The sequence below is a fragment of the Pan paniscus genome, chromosome 8 (genome assembly GCF_029289425.2).
Source record: "Pan paniscus chromosome 8, NHGRI_mPanPan1-v2.0_pri, whole genome shotgun sequence".
Lineage (NCBI taxonomy): Eukaryota > Metazoa > Chordata > Mammalia > Primates > Hominidae > Pan > Pan paniscus.
The window spans coordinates 135,935,242-135,954,052 of record NC_073257.2 but is presented as its reverse complement, the minus strand read 5'-3'; the positions used below and the strand labels follow the sequence as shown (position 1 = coordinate 135,954,052).

Sequence of the window (18,811 nt, the reverse complement as noted above, 5' to 3'; positions counted from 1 at the left end):
AGCATGTGGGCTTGGACAGGCTGTTCCTCAGTATTGGGGTGGCTAAACAAGCCACTTAACCTATGAGAACTCAGTTTCTGGGTTGGCAAAATGGGAATAGTATAGACCTCAGAGGGCAACTATTGGGATTAGATGAGATGTGTAAAGCATTTAGACAGAGCTCAGAACATGATAGGCAGTGATGGCAGCAATGACTGTATTAGTCCATTTTGCATTGCTATAAAGGAATACCTGAGGCTGGGTAATTTATAAAGAAAAGTGGTGTGATTGGCTCATAGTTCTGCATCATTCTGCAGGCTGTACGAGAAGCATGGGTCCAGGATCTGCTCCTGGTGAGGACCTCAAAGAGCTTCTGCTCATGGAAGAAGGCGAAGGGGAGCTGGCATGTCACGGAGTGAGAGGGGAGCAAGAGAGAGGGGAGGAGATGCCAGGTTTTTTTTTTTTTTTAACAACCAGCTCTCATGAAAACTTGCTCGTTACTCTGGTGGATGGCACCAAGCCATTCATGAGGGATCTGCCTCCATGACCTGAACACTTCCCACCAGCCCCCACTTCCAATATTGGGGATCACAATTCAACATGAGATTTGTAGGGGACAAACACCCAAACTCTATCAGACACAAAGCTCCTTCCCTCAGGGAGATCACAGGATACTATGGAAGCACTGGTTGGACTTGAGTTTAGCTGGGGGCTCCTAGAGGAGTGACTGAGCTGGGCTTCACCAGGCATAGCAGTCCAGGTAGGCATAGCAGTCCACATATGCGTACTTGGCATCCAGGTGTCTTTGCAGTGACTCAGGGACCGTGGCTGCTTTGCCCTTGGAGGTCCTTGGTCTCATCCCGAGGGAGACAGCACTTGGGGAGCTCCGCCTGCTCCTCTGGGCCTCAGCTGGAAATGACACTGACCCTCCTGCTCTCCGTCCCTGGATCAGGACTCGCCACGTGGCCCCGCATCATTGCAGAGGGGCTGGGAAATGCAGGAAAGCACATGGATACTCGACCAGCAGTAAATGTGCACCACTCAGAGGGTGGAGCCAGGGGGCTTCCAGGCTGGGGGAGCTGGGGCGAGAGGCAGAAGGGCATCTGGGAGCCGTCAGTCCTCCGGGTGCCTTCAGGGTGATGGCAAGGAAGGCGGGTGGGGGCTGCTCGGTGGCAAGGATGAGACGGTGGGTCGGGCTGGGCTGGGCCGGGCTGGAGAGCTCTGGCTACAATGAAATGAAGGCAGTGGAGTGTATAGGACACAGAGACCTTTTGGGAGGCTGTTGCAGAGATCTATACATGGGGGATGGACTCCTGAACTGGGGCTATGGCAACACAGCAGGGGAGGAAGAGGAAGGGCCTTGAGCTATCAACAGTGGAATCCAGCTGAGGACGGGGCAATTCCCAGACTCCTCACTTGGGCGACTGTCATTCACTGAGCTTGCGATCAGGGAGACTAGGGCAGCTTTGGGGAAAGATGACGGGCTTGTTGATGGATTGCCCCAACAGGCAGCAGGATACAGCATTAGAGGGCTCAGAGAGACCTGGGCCAGAGTCATCAACCTGCTGAACACCAGGTGCCCTGGCCACCTCCCCTCACACCCTGCAAAGCACCCACCACCCTTCTGCCTCTGACCCCTGCTGGGCACTGCTCAGCAGCCAGTCCCCAAAGAACAAAGGGGAGCCTGACAGATTAAAAAGCCCCGTGTGTTATCCTGGCAACAGAAGCTCGGAAGCCAGTGATCAATTCCCAGTCTGAACATAAGTAATCCCAGGACAGGCAGGGGTGGGCCGGGGGTGGCAGACATGAAGGTGCTCGTTACGGCAAGTGGAAGGATGCTTTTAACACAGAGACGGCCAGGGCACATCACATAAATATCATGCTTTGCAATTGTGGAGGTAATTGAAACATGATTAACCCCCCCGGTCTTTGGTCGTTGGGATTTGGAATCCAATATATTATGAACACTCTGTTCTGAAACTGGCTCTGTCGGCCTCTCCTCTGCAGACAGGAGCTGTTCTCATAAGCATCATAAAAAGCTTCGTGCATTATTGAACAGTGGAGGTAGTTTTCCTGTGCCCTGAAGTCCTTTGCCATTTTCTCTGTTGCATTCTGGCATTTATTTCAAACGCTCCTTTCAAGTCAACACAGACCCACCAGTTCAGCCTCCAGGAAGGAGCCCCCTCAGCCCCAAACACAAGCCCTCTCACTTCTGCGAAGAATCAGGTTATCTGGAGGTGAATCAGAGGCTAGCTCTTTACAAATCAAGCAGCGTCTACATTACATTCTAGCCATTTCACAGATGGGTAAACAGAAGTGCAGAGGAGTTAAGTCATTTGCCTAGTTCGCTAAGCAAAACCAAAATAGGGTGAAAATGGAAACCGAAAAACCTGTTCTGACTTAGGTAAATCATGGCCACACCCTGTGCTCTGCAGAGGGAAAACACAAGCTCTACTGGACAAGTGAGGATGAAGCTACCCCTGAATAATCCCAGTGGAAAGTGGCAGGCTTGGGAAATAGAGTCGTGCTCGCTGGAGCCTCTCTGCCCCACCGAGAGGCCTGAGTGCCTTTTATTAAACAGAGGACTATTCAACAATAAATATTTCTCACGCAAGGCCGGAGAAGTTACCACACTTGGCTCCCTCCCAGCCTGGCTGAGTCAGCAGGGAATTTGCCAAGGTGCGGAAACCTTGTGTTCTGTGGTTTTGGTGTGTCGTTATTTTTTAAATACTGAGCTGGAAAGCCTGAGGACTGCAAAACACACATGGATGCACCACCCCCATGGGTTCTGATCCTGAGAAACATGGGTTAGGCTCCTAGGGTGCTGGGAAGCTACAGCGGGAAATGGGTGGGTGGACGGATGCTACAGGGGATTTGGGAAGGGGTCAAAAGCAATGCTGTCTCTCAAATACAAGTTTCCTTTTCTATAGAATGGTTCGAATAAGGTGTAGACCCAGGGATGCTGTGAGATTAAGATTTTCGAAGTGCAGGGGCTTTAGCAGGGAGAGCGCTGGACTCGGATTTCAATCCTTCCTGATACAGTTATGACTTATCGGCTGAGTCCCTGGGTAAGAGGTTTCCCCTTTCTGAGCTTATTGTTTCACTTATAAAATGGGGCATTAATATTTCCTACATGAACCTTTAAGAGATAGGTACCAGGGCCCAAAGAACTGCATGAATATAAGTGCGTTTGCACAGAGATACTTACGGCATGATTATTTTTGGTGTGTTGCTACTGCAGCACTTTGCCTGGGGCAGGTCCTGTTCAGCCTTGGGACCTTGTTTATTTGTATTAGGCTTTTTGATGAGACTGGGGAGAGCTCCTTCACTAGGACTTCACAGAAGAGAACTCGTCTGTCAGTCCCTTCACATAATTAATATTCCAAATAAGAATTACACAGCCATTTCTATTAATATTTGATTCCTTGCCTCTTCAACTATCGGCTCAGTTTTCTGACTGAGATGAAAGAAGAAATAATTGTTTTTACAGCCACTCCTACTGAGGAGGCAGCTGTAGACCCTGATCGCAGCCAGGGAAGTAACAACTTTGGTTGGTTGGCCTGAGGACAAGAGGTGGGATGCCGGTGTTAGCCTCAGTGGTTCCTGCGGGGAGAGAGAAGCCCCCCTCGGCTGCTTTTGAGGCAGATCCTGAAGGAATCGGCTTCTGAGTTCTGAGTGCCTTGGAGGCACGGGGAAGGCCTTCTGGAAGGCTGGTTCAGACGTGCTCCCTGCTGGGAAGAGATTGGTGCTCCACTCCCAGGACTTACAGAAGCCCAGCCTGGGGGAGGCAGATAATTAGCAGATGGGGCCAGAGGGTGACTCTCAGCTTCGTCTCCAACACAGCCCCTGTTGGGCACCTGCAGGAGGCAGACAAGGACCTGGCTCGGAGGATGACTGGGCACGGCCTCCTCATCTTGGCAAAGACAATGGGGCTTCCCACTCTGGAAGGACAGAAGCCAGCCCTACACATGGTGCAGGGCCTGGGGGCCTCTGTGGTCCAGGAGATGTCCTTCTCCACTCCTTCACTTCTCAGAGGCTGGGCTCCTGCCTCCTGGAAAATTGCCCCCACCCGGGGCCCAACCAGAGGCCAGATATCCCCAGAGGCATGGGGATAGTGAGGGGGTAGCCCCTGATCAGAGTCTCCACCTGGACTGAATTCTTAGAATTTTATGTTGCCCCAGCATCCATTTTGAATATAAATTTAACTTTCTCAGACCAGAGGTAGAGCTTGGACCCACCTGACAGTTTCCACTTCTCTGGCTCCTCCCAGTTCCTTAATGTGTTTGATCCAGATATCTGCCTTATACCAGGCCTCCTGGTGACCATGTCCCCCACCACCTATGGGACAGCTGGGTACAGCCTACTCGATTCACCCCACTGATGTCCAGACTGGATGGACTGAGCAGATATGCCGCAGCGACCCCCTCTCTACCACAGCAACCCCATGGAACGTGTGCCTGCTTGCTCTAAACCCACCAAGCTAGAACTCCCATGGGAAATCTGCTTAGGTAAGGCCCTGGACCCCAGTAAAGGTTCTGGCCCATGGGTCCCCCCGGCCCTGCTCCCGACATGCTGGTGGAGCCTATGTGCCCCAGACAGCTCCCTGCTGCCCGCTGGCCCTGAAGCATGCTGCCCTCTTCTCTCTGGGACCTGTAAGTAATAACACCTGGTTCTGTTATTGCATGTGTTTTGCTGAGTTGCCTCCTCTGTGTCTCACTTGACTGACACACCCAAATCTACCTTCCCTCTTGCTCAGTGCTGTCCTAGACAGTGGCTGTCCTGGTAGGAATAAACTGGACACAAGTCAGGCAAGAGTCACAAGGGCATCTGCCAGCACAAAGGACAGGGACACCTGGTCATGGGTCAGACACTTGGGCCTCAATCAAGCCGTTCCCCAGGGCAAAGAAGCATCCCATGAAAGGTACACAACCACCTCCCCTGCAGCGCTGTCAGGGCAGGGCTAGAGCTTATAGCTGCTCTCCTAGGAGAGACCTGAAGGCCACATTAGGCGACAATATAACACCAGCCTTGGAGCCTTTGCAAATTCTGTTCCAAAGCGAGAAGTCATTGTGATGCCATGTTTAGAGGCAGGTGGCCCCAGGCAGCAGGGACACCATCAAAGGTGGTGTCCACTGTGAGTTGTGCCCCATCTGTAGGCCCTGCTCCACCTCTGTTTTGTCCTAGTCTCAGCTCCATCACCCCTCTACCCCCTCCCATGATAGAGCCTGGCCTGGCTTGGGAATAAAAGGAGAAAACAGGAAATAGCAAACCGCCCCAAGGATTGTAATTGTGACATTGTCATCTGAAAATGTTTGCAGTCCTTGTTGGCATATGCTGCTGGAGCAAAAACATGCAAATCTGGAGCAAGGTGACAGGTGGCCCTCAGGATCCTGGAGGAGACCCCTGGGTTCCAGTTTGGTTCTAGTCTGCTGGGGTGGGATTCTCAGACAGCATCTGGCCCATTTATGGGTTGGATGGTACTCTGAACAGGGCACTGATTCAAGGGCCAATGAGTCCCATCCCAACTCCTGCAAAGCTGTGTGCATTTTGCCAACTGCATGAGCTTGTAGACGGGGCAGTGTCCTCTCAGCCCTCCTCAAACACTTGCAGGCTCAGCTTAGCTGGAGCACCCGGAAGCCATTGGTGCAGAGCCACAGACTCAGCTGCTGGTGTTTATCACCCCAGAGGTTGCAAAGTGATGGCCTGTGGGACTCTCCTGCAATCTGATGGCATTGGTTCTCACTGTGTTGTACAATTATTTTTTCTGATTTAGTTGCCCATCCAAGATTTATTTTTTAAATTGGGCTATTTCACAATAATGTTCAAATTTCAGACTCCCATCCTCCATCCAGCGGGAGCTGAGACATAGCTGCTTCCTTGGATGGGCGTGTGTGCTCCACCGTGCTGAAGACCCGTTCCCTGTTGGCCACCTCAGGTCCTCTCATTCATTTCCCAGCCCCCCTGGCCTGGGTGGGTCAGGACTGCCCAACCATGATCTACACTATCTAAGAGAAGCCAGAACAGGGCTGGTGGCAGGCTGCGGTGTCTTTGCCTGAGCTAACAGGCATGCCCTAGTATAGTGCCGGGCACAAGGTCAGTGTGGGATGAGCATTCTCTTGCCCTGTCCCTTGCAGTGAGGTCAGAAGAACACTCACTGCCCCTAGACCCTGTGCTCTTTGAGGGGGATCAGCTTCTACTCCCATCCTTCCCCTGTGGCTTCAGCACAGCCAGTAGTTTGCTGTATCCTTGCTCAGCCCCTGTCCTTGGAGACTGGGGTGGGCTGGAGACCTGGACTCAGAGAGGCCAAGAGGCCAGAAGGCCTGGCTTTACCAGGGACCAGAAGGCCCAAAGCCCAATTCTGGATGGAGGGACCAGCCGTGAAGCTGGCCTCCCTCAGGGTTTCAGGGATGTGGCCCACAGGTGTAGGCCCCTGAGCTGTGCCTGGGCTGAGAACACGACACCTCAACCTCCTCAAATGCTCAGGACATAAGAGGCTTAGCAGACAACAGAGTAGTCACCTCTTAGACCTGGGGATGGCGGGAGGGGCAGGGTTTTCACTGGATGCTGAAACCAGGGTATGGAGGGCCCTTGGGCCCTTTCCCAGAGCAAGCTTGGGACAGAGGGTGGGGAGCATGAACAGTGCTTCCAGGTCTTGAGTCTTAAGGGCAGGGGATTGCAAGTGGGGCCCAGAGAAGAAGGTCGAGTCCTGAGGTGGGAGGAGGGGCCTCAGAGGCCATCTCTGAGCCCAAGCTTCCCTTGCCAGAGTAGATTCTCCCTGGCTGCTTCTGGTGCTCTCTCCATCCTCTGGCCCCTCTCCCACCTGCATTCCTCTTCCCCCTGCACACATGCAGTGTGCCCAGACAGGGCTCACCCAGACCACAGGGGATCCTAGGCGATGCAAACATCCAGCACTAAAGACAGCACGGCCACAGACTAAGAAGGGCAATTTGTTATCAGCTTTCTTAAAATCAGAAAGATAAAAATAAAACTGATGCATCTTCTTAAAACCTGATCCCTGTGAGAAAGCCTGCTGGACCCTGGGCCCTAAACTCTGGCACTCACTCATATTCCTGTTAACAAGGAAAAAGGACTCATTAGTACCTAGTTGGAGTTGAGTAACTTTGTTTTCTTTTCATTGTACTTACTTTGTGATTTTTTTATGGTAAATGATGGTGGTTTTTCCTTTGTGATGAAGACAAAAATTGTCATTTAAAATGCATTTTTAAAACCCTTTTTTAATGAATGTTTCCAAATATAGACCAGAAATAGGGATGAATGCCAGCATGCCACCCGCCAGCCTCAATGACCTTGGCTGGTCTCATTTTTTGACACCCCCAGCTCATCCCACAGCCCATTATTGAAGCAACTCCCAGCCACCATAGAACTCCGCCTGTGTATATTTCAGTGTCAACTGCTTCTGTGTGACTATATCAAAAGAACATGGTGAGTTAGTCATTGCACAGGGAGTCCCTGTGTAAAGCAAATCCCTGAGCATGGCCTGGAGTGATGTGGCTGGGAACACTTGCCTGGGCTGGCTTCTCACTGAGTGCGCAAGAACTTGCACCTGATGGGGGGCAGCCACCTGCCCCAGCCCTGACGTGGGCGTGGCACCTGGTTCTTCCCTGTCTGTAGCCTTTCAGACTGTGGGCCTCCCAAGGGTAGGGTGGGAGTCCTGGAGGCTCATGTGTGATGTCCCTGGAGCCTGCTCAGAAAATATTTGCTGAAGAAGTGGGACAAGATAGCTGGTTGGAACTCCTAACGCAAAGGGTGAGGTAGGCCAAATTTTAAATGACCCCTGGGATGGTTAATTTTTGTGTCAACTTGGCTGGGCCATGGGGTGCCCAGATATCTGGTCAAACATTTTTTTCTGGGCCTGTCTGTGGGGGTATGTATTAGTCCATTCTCACGCTGCTAATAAAGACATTACCAGAGACTGGGTAATCTAAAAAGAAAAAAGGTTTAATGGACTCACAGTTCCGCATGGCTGGGGAGGCCTCAGGAAACTTACAATCATGGTGGAAGGGGAAGCAAACATGCCCTTCTTCACATGGCGACAAAAAGGAGAAATGCTGAGTGAAGGTTGGGGGAAAGCCCCTTATAAAACCATCAGATTTCATGAGAACTCACTCACTATCATGAGAACAGCATGGGGGTAACGGCCCCTGTGATTCAATCACCTCCCACCAGGTTCCACCCACAACACATGGGGATAATGGGAACTACAGTTCAAGATGAGATTTGTGTAGGGACACAGCCAAACCACATCAGAGTGTTTTGGGATGAAACTAATATTTGCATTGGTAGATGGAGCAAAGCAGACTGCCCTCCCCAGGGAGGGCGGATATTTTCTAATTCAATACGGGCCTTAATAGAACATAGGGCTGAGTAAGAAAGAGTCCTCTCTCTCTCTGCCCCACTGTCTTTCACCTGGGATGCCGGCCCCCTCCTGCCTTCAGAGTCAGACTCAGGCAGAGACTTGTGGGCCAGGACTCCTTAGCTTCCATGATCATGTGAGCCAGTTTCTTATGGTGCACAAATACATACATGAGTGCATTTATACATACATCCTTATTGGTTCTGTTTCTCTGGAGAATTGTGACCTTTTCCCCCATCACCTTTACCTGTGCCCTGGTGTCATGCTCGTGAATATGTTGGGTTACATAAGAAACGAGGCTCTACAAATGTAATTAAGGTTACTAATCAGTTGACTTTAGCAGAGGGGATTATTTTTGAATTATCCTCGGTGGGCTTAATGGAATCACATGAGCCCTTAAAAGCTGGCAGAAAAGGAGGGCAGAGAGGTTTGAAGAGTGAGAAAGACTTGAAATGCTGTTGCTGTCTGGAAGGTGGAGAGGGCCACATAGAAGGAATGTGGGTGGCCTCTAAGCATAGAGAGTGCACCTATGTTGGCACCCAGCAAGGAAATGGGGGCCTTAGTTTTATCAGCAGCTAAGACTTGGATCCCTCCCCAGGACCTGTAGGTTTGAGCCTAGCCTGACTGACACCTTCCCTTCATTCTTGTGAGACCCAGAGCAGAGACTCCACCAGAATTCTGGTCTACAGGCTGTGAGATTAAAAAAAAAAAAAGATGTTGCTTTAAGTCATGAAGTTCTGGTAATTTCTTACTCAGCAACAGAAGGTCGATTCAGAGAGGGAGGAAATCCCTTTCTGTTCACTTCTCACAATGAATGATACCGATTTTGGGTGACTCTTGACAGGGGACAGTCCCAGAAGAGAATCCTCTTCCACATTTCATGTCACGGGGAGGGATGTGAGGCTCAGAGGGGGTCACAGCAAAGGAGGAATGGAGCTGAGGTCAGAGGTGGAGTCTGGGTGCTTGCAGCCCATGTCCCAAGTGCTCAGGTGAGCCTAGCACGGGTCTGGTGGGGGTGGGGCACACCCCTGAACAGGTGCTCACACCACTCCCCGCCCCCAGCTCTCACCCACACCCACAGCCATACCCACAGCAGGCTTCAATTTTGTCTAAGCAACTCCTAAGAGCCAACCCCCATCTAAGAGCAGAGAGTCCCTGGAAGCAGACACCAGTGTTCTGTGGTGACGTTGTCACAGGACTCATCTTTTCAGAACCACTCTGTCTATTGACCCTGAGCCACTTTGGGAAGCCATGTGGATGGAGCTGATGGGTGTCCAGGAGCCAGGGAGGGAGATGGGCCCAGGGAAGAGGCAGGACCACAGCTGCACAGCCTGGCAATGTGGACTCGGACCTGGCTAACCTTGTTGGTGCAGGGGAGGCACTAAGGATGGGCATCAAAGCTGTTTAGTCATGGGGCTGACAGGATCAGATCTGTGTTTTGGAAAGACCCTGGCTGTGTAAGTAGAAAGAACCAGTTAGCAGACGTCGGGAGAGGAGGCAGGGAAAGTAGCAGGAGGAGGCTATCATGACAGCCCCGAGGGAGACATGAGACCGGTCCAAACCAGCAGCTCTCAAAGGTCAATGCGCGCTGAGGGAGCTTATTAAATCCACGGGTGCCCAGGTGCCACCCCAGACACTCTGATTCAGATGACTGGCCCCACCCCACTGTAATAGAATCTCTGGTACTGGGGCCTAGGCATCTGCATTTTGAAAACTGTCTGTGTACTTCCAAGATGAGCCAGGCTTGGGAAGAGGACGGTGGCTCACTGAACTGGGGTAAAGGAGCAGCAGTAAAGATGTCATGGAGACTTCTCCCACAGGCGCCACCTGAGAAGGTGCATTGTGGACACTCACAGAGCCCGGGGTGGTGGGGGTGAAGCAGGTCTGGGTTGGAGCTGGCAGCAAAGCTGGGCTAGGGAGGAGTGCCCGTCGTGATGCACTGCTCGCCGCGTCTGCCTGTGGGTGTTCATTTCTATTATCCTCCTAAACACCGCTTTGTAACATTTCACTGCATTAAATGCTCAACCAGGAAAATGAAATTTATTTAGAAGGCTGAGGTATTTCACATCTAGGGCAGGCGACGCTGCTCTAAATTTACCAAGTCAGCAGCTCATTTTTGCTGTTGAATGGGTTGTAGATCTTATGACAGAAGCAAGTAAGTGAGAACGCTACCAGCTGTAAACTTTATCTTATTGGCGAAATGTCTATTATGCAGCTAAAAACATCTACTTAATAGGTGCTGTCCTTCAACAGTTGGTAGCAACAGAGTCTTAGGTGGTGATAACAATGACATTATGTCTCTTTTATCACCTGTAGGTTCTTTGTATTGTCAATTACTGGCTGCATATTCCTTCCGGCCTCAGAGGCTGTAGGATAAACAGGTTGCACCATCATGATGATGTGGTCATCCCTGGGGGCACTGGGGGTCTGCATCTGATTTTCCTTCGGAGGCTTCTGCCTGTATTTTAGGATCCCCAGTCTTCATCAGGACATAGTGAAAATCATATGAAGCTAACGAAGTCTGACGGATGAGTAAGTGCTAATCAAGCCAGGTGATTCCAACTGGGTCATTCGTAAACATTTACAGGCTCTGAGCTAGGGGAGGGGCATGCAGAGACATACAGGACTCCGTTCCTCTGGAATAGAGTTCTGAAATCTTAAAGCTGCCGCAGCACTTTTGGAACAAGCGAACTGCCCCTCAGGGGGACCCTGTAAGAGCAGACGGCGCTCGTGAATATACAAGTCTGGACATTGGTTTAAAACAAGCCCCATTCCTTTTTTCACTGAAGGTTTGATGCAGAGCCGAAGTCTGCTGTTCTAAGGAACCACTAGTTGTTATTGTCCTAAATCCGGTAGAGGTTTTGGATGGGGTGTAGGAAATTTTCACAAGAACCCAAATTTCACGTCGATTTGTGATGGATTAGCATACCAAAATGGGCTTAAAGTGCACTTAATGGATGCATTACTGCAGAAGGGAGCCGCCTAACCAGAGCATTGCTAAATTTATGAAATTGAGATGCACTTCAGGTTACTGAGCAGTCTAAATTTGTCAAAGTCACAGAGTGGGAGGCAGGTCGTTACTGGTGGCAGAGGTGGCAGAAATCTGAAGCCAGGGCTGCCAAAATGAATTTGAAGGCCTCCGCAATGACCCCAAGGGCTCCCTCACACCCAGGTGCAGCCCTTTTCAGTGGCAGGAGCAGGACCTGGGGCTCCTGAGCCTCAGTGTTTACTGAGCCCCTCCTAGCATGCAGGAGGCAGAGAGTGACAAGGTGTGTCCATTCTTTGCCCTGCCACACAGCGCTTCCCTAATGGGTCTGCCCACTATGAATTTGAATTCATGGGCACTGGTGCACACTCATGGAATAGGCATGGCCTTTTGTCTTTGAGTGTTTGGTTTGTAAGCCTCAGTCTCCTGGCCTGAAAAATAGGGATAAGTAATACTGGCCTCATAGGCATGGGAAAGTGCTTAGCACAGTGCTTGTCACAAGGTGGGACTTTGAAGGTCCCTTTCTTCAGGAGGGGGCTGAGTCTTAGTGACCTTAGTGGTTCCCACATTCAGCCCTGTGAGTGGCACACAGCAGGTGTTCAGAGAGTGTCTGCTGAATGAATGAATGAATGAATGAGTGAGTGAGTGAGTGAATGTGATTTTAAGGATTGTGGCAGGTCCCTGACATTCCAGGTTGCTGGTGTCCTTGTAGCATCTCTTACAGAATCTTTATTCAAGTTATACTTATTCATGGATTCAATTCATTACGTAATTGCACGTTAACAAACATTCAATTATGTGACTATCATGGGTAAAACTACTTGCAATAATAATGATTACTAATAAGAACTACTATTTTCAACTCTTACTGTGTCCCAGGAATTGTGCTGAGTATTTTTAAAATACTTTGTCTTCAGTCTTGACACCAGCCCACTGAGGCCATGTATCAGCCAGCTACAGCCACAACAATGCTGTGTAACAAAACACTTTGCAACATTCAGTGGCTTGCAACAATAAGCATTTTCCCTGCCTTGCTCATGTTCTGTAGGTTGCCTAAAGCAGCTCTGAGTCCTGCTGTATGTGGAGTGACATGGCTCCAGACAGCGAGTCAAGTTCAGGTTTCTTCCTTGTGTGTTCATTCTGAAGCCTCTCTGGAAGAGGCAGCAACATGTTCGTCTCATGGTGGACCACCAGAGCAGAGGAAAGCAGGTCTGGCCCTGCAAGCACATTCCAAGCCTCTGATCCAGTTATATTCCCCATTATCTCATTGTCTAAAGCAAGTCCAAAGTCAAGGAATGGGGAAGTACAGTCCCTGCACTGGAAGGCTGTGACAAGGATGCTGATGTGTGATAACCACCACGGGAGAATGAGGAGTTGGGATCAACAGCTCAATTGACTGCTCGTGGGTGCTACCAGAAGCCTCAAACTGAGGCACAGAAAGAAGTGACTTGCCCAGGGTTGCTCAGCTAGTGGGTGGCAGAAGTAGAATTTGAACCCAGGCAATTTAAATCCACAGTTGTGGGGGCCTAGAGTGCACACACGGGAAGTGGGGATTTATTTTCTGAAAGTATCTGCATTTTTTTTTTCTTTTTTCTTTCTTTTTTTTTTTTTTTTTGAGAGGGAGTCTCACTCTGTCGCCCAGGCTGGGGTGCAGTGGTGTGATCTCGGCTCACTGCAACCTCTGCCTCCCGGGTTCCAGGGATTCTCTTTGAATCTACGGGCATGCGCCACCACGCCTAGCTAATTTTTGTATTTTTAGTGGAGACGGGGTTTCACCATGTTGGCCAGGCTTGTCTCGAACTCCTGACCTTAAGTGATCCACCTGCCTCGGCCTCCCAAAGTGTTGTGATTACAGGCGTGAGCTACCGTGCTTGGCCGGTATCTGCATTTTTTTCAGCCGTGACTTGCTAATACCATGTTGGTACCAACCTCTCTTGCAGTTACACATTTATTTGTCTATCCTTCCACCCATCCACAGGGACCTGGCATTTGGGTGTTCTTTCAATTCTCTGCAATAACAGGCCCAAGTGCAATTCTTGGGTAATTTTTTGAAATTAAGGTTGAAAGGAAAAAATCACCTTCTAGTTAATCTCGGGCACGTGTATAAATACCTTTGGAAAGTCCCTGGTGGAATTCATATCAAAGCGGCACCGTGATTTTTACTTAAAAACAATTTGCTCCATGTCAACCGTGGTTTCTGACACCTGAATTTGAAAGTGATCTGGGTGGGCCCAGCGCCATCTCCATAACGGAGTTACGTGTTTACTTGGAGGGAGGAGAGGAAAGGCATTATTCCCTGGCAGTATGTGTGGCCCTGGAATAATGTTCCACACACCCTTACAGGAGGGGATTCCCTCCTCGCTGTTTCCACAGACCCTTCCCTGTGTTTGTTTAAACCCGTTGCACACTGGTCTGACAGCTGCCTGGCCCAGGGCCTTCCTTGCAGACGCATGTACAACCAACCCTCTTTAACAGCAACCTGCTCTGTGTCCCCTGATGCAATTACTCGAGTATATAAACCTCACTGAAAGGCAGGCTTTTCTTGGGAGCTAATAAATAAGCCCCAAAGCCACAACGTGTGTGAGACCTTGAAAAATGGCATCATCATCTATTGGGAATTGTGAACCCTGCAAAAAGCAGCTCGTTGTATTTTCAGAAATAGGTTTTTGTTTAAAAAAATAATAAAGAACAAAAACCACCAAGTGGAGTCTATATGGAAAAAGCAATCTAGTCTGAGATTCTAAGGCAAGTCTCTTTGCTGCATTCATCTTTCTTCGCAGATTTTATGTAAGAGGCATTATTTGCAGGAAAACAAGACAGGATTTTAAAGAACTCCCCTCTCATCCCGGTTTCCCATCTGCAGTTATAATCCTCTGATGGTGACCTCTGCATTAGTTGCCATGGGTGCTGAGCAGAAGTTTATGACCTCAGGGTGGACTGTAGCTTCAGGGGGGCGAGATGAAGCCTCCAGCAATAAAGAGATAATGGGGAGAAGCCACTGTCAGGAATGACCCTTCGGTGGCATGTAGTCTACAGTTAACGGAGCACTTTCATTTCCACTTCTGGTTGCTTCGAGGAAGAGGGTGCTGGACTCTGGCCACGGGAACACAGGCCGGCAAAAGACCGCAGATTCTTTTTGTCCCTTGGACCTCAGTTTCCTGAGAGGCTGGGCTTGGTGCTCCAAGCGCCCTCTGAGCGAATCTGCCAGAATTTCATGTGTCTTTTCTTTAACTGATGGCATCTTCAGCCCAGAGTCAGTGGAGTCGGCCACTGGTGCCGCTTTCTTGCCCTCGGGCTGTCCAGGTGGTTCCCTGGGGCAGCCGACTCCAGGCCACTGCGGCAGGCAGTGGCGATCGGGGTCCTGCAGAGCTTTACCTCCCCGCGGAAGCAAAACACGCTGGGCCAAAGAGCCGGGCCAGCCTTCCCGGGATGCAAAAATACAACAGAGGGCGCCGAACTCACCAGCGCTGTGGCCTTGAATATTAATGTACGGGCTGGCTCCAGACCGCCAAGTTCCTTAAAGATGTCTCTGGCGGCCGGGCGCGGTGGCTCACGCCTGTAATCCCAGCACTTTGGGTGGCGGGGGCGGACGGATCATCTGAGGTCGGGAGTTCGAGACCAGCCTGACCAACGTGGAGAAACCCCGTCTGTACTAAAAATACAAAATTAGCCTATTTTGCGTGGTGGCGCATGCCTGTCATCCCGGCTACTCGGGAGGCTGAGGCAGGAGACTCTCTTGAACCAGGGAGGCGGAAGTTGCAGTGAGCCGAGATCGCGCCATTGCATTCCAGCCTGGGCAACAAGAGCGAAACTCTGTCCTTAAAAAAAAGAAGTATCTGGCAAGGTGTCACTGCCAGATTTCAGGGGTTTCGATGTGCTTTTATTTGGAATCACCGCAACACACAAGCAGTGTTGACTCGGAGGGGGCGGGGGCAGGGGCCAAACCCACCGCTCGGCGCACACGCCTTGATCTCGCATTCCAGACTGGAGCTGATGTGTGTCAGCGCGACATGGGGCGGGGGGAGGGTTCTCCTCGGATGTTTCATTCGCCGTCTGCACGTCACTCCCAAACTTTTCCTCCCAGCGCTCGGGGAGTCAGGTTGACGCGCCCTGGATGCGGGGCTAGAGGCTCGGGGCTGGGCGCGCTCCCGCGGAGCCGGAGCCGCAGAGGCTCCCGGGCTGGACTCAGGCTTCTCAGGTACAAGTTAGGTGCCAGACGCCGAGGTGGGGGCGGCAAGGAGCGGCGGTAGGAGGTCTGGCCCTGGGCTCGGGGCTCCGGCGCCCCTCCGCGGGTTCGGGCCAGGCAGCGCCGGCGGCGGCCGGGGCTGGGCGTAGGGAGTCCGGGCCGGCGGAGGCGGCGCGCAGCCTCACTCCCCGCGGCGCTCCCGGCGCGGTGGTGGCGGTGGCGGTGGCGGCGGCGGCCCAGGCAGACAATGAACTTGCGAGCGCGACGAGCCGAGGCAGGTTTGGGCCCCGGGCTCCTTGGCCCGGCCTCCCCGAGGCTTCAGCGATCCCCAGCGGGAGGAGTCCCTTCGCCATTGGTCCTGGCCGCGCTCCGGGCGCCCTGCGCGCTTGAGGACCCCGCGGGAAGGGTTACCCAGCGGCGACGCACGCCCCCTCCCTCGCAGAGAGGACGCGGCCGGAGCGAGGGGACAGGGGACCGAGCAGTGGCGTGGTGGCGCCGTGGATAGCCGGTGGCCGGCGGGGGGCGCAAGCCGCGTGGAACGCACCGGTGGGCTGTCCGGGAGAAGGAGCCCAGTAGTCGGAATCGGGGCGCCCCTGCACCGCCCAGCTCTGGGAGCCGCAGGCGGGGGACCGACCGACGGACAGACCAGTGCTTTCGCGGTGTGAGCGCGCGTCTTTTGGCGGTAGGGGACGGGGATTCCCCCCAGCCTTGCGCTCCGCCCCCACACCCCTATCGCACTTTGGGGAAGTTTCCAGGCGCGGCCCGGGGCAGGTAAGTGGGCATCCGCCACTCTCTCCCCCGTCTCGAGCTCGGATGCGCTTCCAGAACCCTGGCTCTAGCCTTGCGGCGGTTCCGGGCGGGGAGGCCAGAGCTCTCCCGCGCCTAAGCCCGTGGGACCCGGTTCAGGGAAGGGGGATGGCGGGGGCGGGCCTGGGAAGAGATGGGGGAGCGGCTGAGCCCCGAGCGGTGTGAACTTTTGCTCCCCGCCCCCTCCTCCTTCCTCCTCCCCGCCCCGCCCCCACTGCTGTCCCCTCCCTGCGCCCCGCCGCGTCTCGGGAGGCGGCGTGACTCGGGAGTTGCCGGCGCTTCCCGGCGGTGGCGGCGGCGTCCCTGGCCGGCCTGGGTGCGGCGAGCCGAGCGAGGCAGCTCTGAGCCGCGCGGTGAGGCCAGAGGCGGGGAGCCGGGGCAGCGGGGCGGCGAAGCTGGGGAGCCGGATGGCAGCGGCCGGGGCGCGGAGGCGACGCTGGCGGTGGAGATGTAATGCGAGTCTGTTGGGTTGTGTGTGCCGGGAGATAGGACGCGGTGGCTGTGGGTGGCTGGGTGGCGGGCTGTGGCGCAATTGGCCCCCTGCGGTGGCAGGATAGAGGCGCCGGGGCGAAGGGAACCTTGCCTTTGGCAGAATGAATGAAGAGCCGTGGAAGCACCTTCCCGACTCCTCCAGGCAACCGATTGGCCGGCGTGCGCGCGAGTGTGTGCGTGTTGAGGCTTCGGAGCCGCCCGGGTCCTGGGCACAGCTGCTTGACCTCCCCGTCGCTGTCCGGGTGCCCACGTTGCCCGGGTGCCCACGTTGCCCGCCCGCCCTGCGCCCGGGGCCGGCCGGTGCGGCTGGGACGGCGGGTATAGAGGAGGAAGGCTGGGGCTGGGTTGCTGGCTGCTGACGGCTGGAGGTCCGCGCCCAGTGTAGGGAAGTCTTCGAAGGAGGCTGCCGGGCTGGAGGCTGGGACCAGCTCCTGGGGGCGGGGGCCCTTCTTCGTCTGCCTGCGTGCGCGGAGCCGCTGTGACAGCTGGGCGCCTTCGCCTTGTTCACGTTGGTTAAATTAATTGTACCGAGTTCTCGGGAATGAAGTGTGGCTCCGGGATGCCCCGCAGAGGGATGTGACAAGCCGGTCAGTGAGGCTGAGCAAAGGGGCTCACCTTGCCTCTGGGCGCCCTAGCAGTGCCCCCAGCCCCTCTTTATCAGCTGCAATTCCTGAGTGTTGTGGGATGCCTCGGTGGGTTAGGGTAGCCACCCAGTGTTGGAGCAGAAAGGCCTCGGAGGGCATCTGCACCCCCCTGAGGGGCCCCGAAGTAAACTGAGGCCTAGAGATTTGCCCAGCGTTTCTCCTGGACCCTCCTTGGACCTTCCTGGACCATTATCCATCCCCCACTTTCCTGCTCCTCCTCCCAGGACCGGCAACCTTGCAAAATCAGAAACCCTCCCTTCCAGAACATGGCACTTACTAATTTTACAAACTGAATGTTGAACTAGGATCTCTTGATTGATACATAAAGACATACATAGATCATATATGATTTTATTCAAAGTAGTATAGGAATAAAAATGCCTTCTAAGTAGGTAGGTTTTTGCAAACAAGTTTTTCTCCCCCAAGTTCCTGAGAAACTGTCAGAAGATTTTCTTTCTTGCCACCTCCTAGATGGGCACACTGAGCTGGTGAGGTAAAGTGGCTTGTTAATGGCCTTCCTGTGGGCACATAGGTGAGCTGGAGGTGGAGCTGCAGGTCTGGGCTTCCCTCCAAAGTCCAGCTCCGGAGGAGAGCCAGCTCAGGAGCCCTCTGCAGAAGTCCAACCCTGTCTTTGCGGCTCTCTCCTCTGGGCTTTGGATGATTGCAGTGAGCTGGCTGGTAGGTGAAGCATGCAGGGGTAGTTCATCCAGGATATTGTCCAGGGGGGTGGCAGGCAGGTCGGCCCACAGTGGTCACATGTGTGCCTTGCTTTTCTTGGATGATCAAAGCTCGCCATGTCTGAGCCACTGTCCTGGCCAGGGACCCAGCACGGTCACCGTGGCTGCTGTGAGGGCTGCAGTTTCCTTCCACACCTTTGTCATCCCTGGTTGCTGCTGCCCCTGGCCAGGAAAGGTGAGATATCAGAAACATTTGATTTTCCACATGCCTGGAAGAGAGAAGATTAATTCCTGCATCAAGAAGAAGTGTTTGGGGAAAGGTTGGTAAAGCGGGAAGCGGATTCTACTTATTTGGCGTCTTGAGAAACAGCAGACAAGAAACTCCAAGTTAACTAGCTGGGCCCCAGGAGTCTGCAGTAGGGGAAGCTGTAGATTAGTGCTGGATTGTGGTAGTCCAAGCCATTTCGAGTTCGGCTGGAAGGTCCCCTGCTAGTGGAGGGGGCTGGGGAGAAGAGGGAGACCCCAGGGCTGTCCTGAACAGGTGAGCACATGCCCATCTACAGGGGACAGACTAGACTCAGCTCCAGCCAGTTGGGGGGAAAACAGAGTCGATAGGTCTTGTGAATTTTTGAGAGGATTCTCCAGCCTGGGTATTTAAATGTGGGC

General features: G+C 53.1%; 1 protein-coding gene across 6 annotated transcripts in view; it reads left to right on the top strand.

Annotated features, from left to right (window-relative positions):
• The first annotated feature begins 12,447 nt into the window (after positions 1-12,447).
• CHST15 (carbohydrate sulfotransferase 15) overlaps positions 12,448-18,811 on the top strand; it is an 89,815-nt gene continuing 83,451 nt past the window's right edge. For 2 of the 6 annotated variants that reach the window (XM_003816301.5, XM_055093439.2), the window contains exon 1: positions 16,552-16,685. The gene's annotated coding sequence lies outside the window, so the exon portion shown is untranslated. Of the gene's footprint in view, positions 15,538-16,163; positions 16,297-16,551; positions 16,686-16,761; positions 16,783-18,811 lie in introns of those variants that run through there. The other 4 variants (XM_063607556.1, XM_003816300.7, XM_008969365.5 and 1 more) reach the window with 4 other exon arrangements.